Source organism: Propithecus coquereli, unplaced genomic scaffold (assembly GCF_000956105.1).
Source record: "Propithecus coquereli isolate 6110/MARCELLA unplaced genomic scaffold, Pcoq_1.0 Scaffold319, whole genome shotgun sequence".
NCBI lineage: Eukaryota > Metazoa > Chordata > Mammalia > Primates > Indriidae > Propithecus > Propithecus coquereli.
Genome location: NW_012148830.1, coordinates 881,601 through 882,886, shown reverse-complemented (window position 1 = coordinate 882,886; position 1,286 = coordinate 881,601).

Sequence of the window (1,286 nt, the reverse complement as noted above, 5' to 3'; positions counted from 1 at the left end):
GGACTATAGCCTAGCAGTGAAGGAATTTCTCTATGAAAGACCGTATCTCTTGACTGGTGATTCTTACTAGCACAAGCGTCTCAGGTTCTAGTTACTGCTCTCACCTCTTGTCCTATTAAAACCAAAGGTAGTAGTTGCTTTACTCTGCAGCTAGCCCCAGGGCGTTTCACCAACTCTTACTGGTTTTCCTTAACTTTGCCTACACTCTCTCATAATTATCTAGTTTAATTTATTAAACTAGATTTAGCCACCACATCTGAGCCTGCACTTATTTTCCTGCTGGAACCCATGACATTAATTCCAGGGATAGACTCAAGAAATAGATATCATAATGGGAATATGGAATTGGATTGCTCATATATTTCAAAAATGCACAGATATCCTTTTGGTCAGGGCAAATGGGACCCTGGTAATATATAGGTAATGGGACCTAGAATATCATCATGATTATAAAATTTACAGGTCATAGTAGTATGGAAAGTAGTAAAAACGGAGGAAAAGTTGTGGGAGTTGGAGTTACTTTGGCAATGTAGTATGGTGATAACAGTGGTGAAAGAGAGATTGTGGCTTGGCCTGTTGCTTCTGATGAAATTAGAGCCTGCCTAGAGAAATAGACGAAGTAAAAGATTTTAATGCTTAATTTAGGACAGGAGAGGAAAGATTAGTAACCAGTTTTAATGATTGTAGATTAGTCTATGGATCTGAATGTAAGGATTATAGAATTGCAGAATCGATGAGTGTTCAATTCATCCAATTTTCTTGATAAGGTTGAGAAAGGACTGGAATTTTGAAATTTAGGAATGGGAACATTTGAATTAACAGAGGTTGGCTCAAGAACTTTGAGTATCTAAATTCCAACTGAACTTCCCTCCTAAAGAGAACATACTCCTACCTCCCCTCATGACCTCTGAATCCATATTGAGAGCTAGTTGCTAGCAGAGCAGGCATAGAAAAATAAAGCCTGGTTTAGAGGAATTACCTTGTATAACAGAAGAATTACAAGATTATGCCAATCTGACTCAGAAAGATCATGAGCCCCTGCATGAAATTTATGTTTTTAAATTTTAAATTCTAAATATCACTTAAAGTTTGAAGTTTTGGCTTAGTATTAGACATTGCATTGCCATTCTGATCTCAATTCCATCACCATTAAAATACAGTTTTGATAGAACCATGGGATAGCCGGTTGAAGGCTTAGTTAGAGTAATAGCTAGAAGAAAACACCCTGAAAATGTGTGGTTCTGATTTATGGGATGTAGTATATGCCCTAGATGAGTGAATAATAC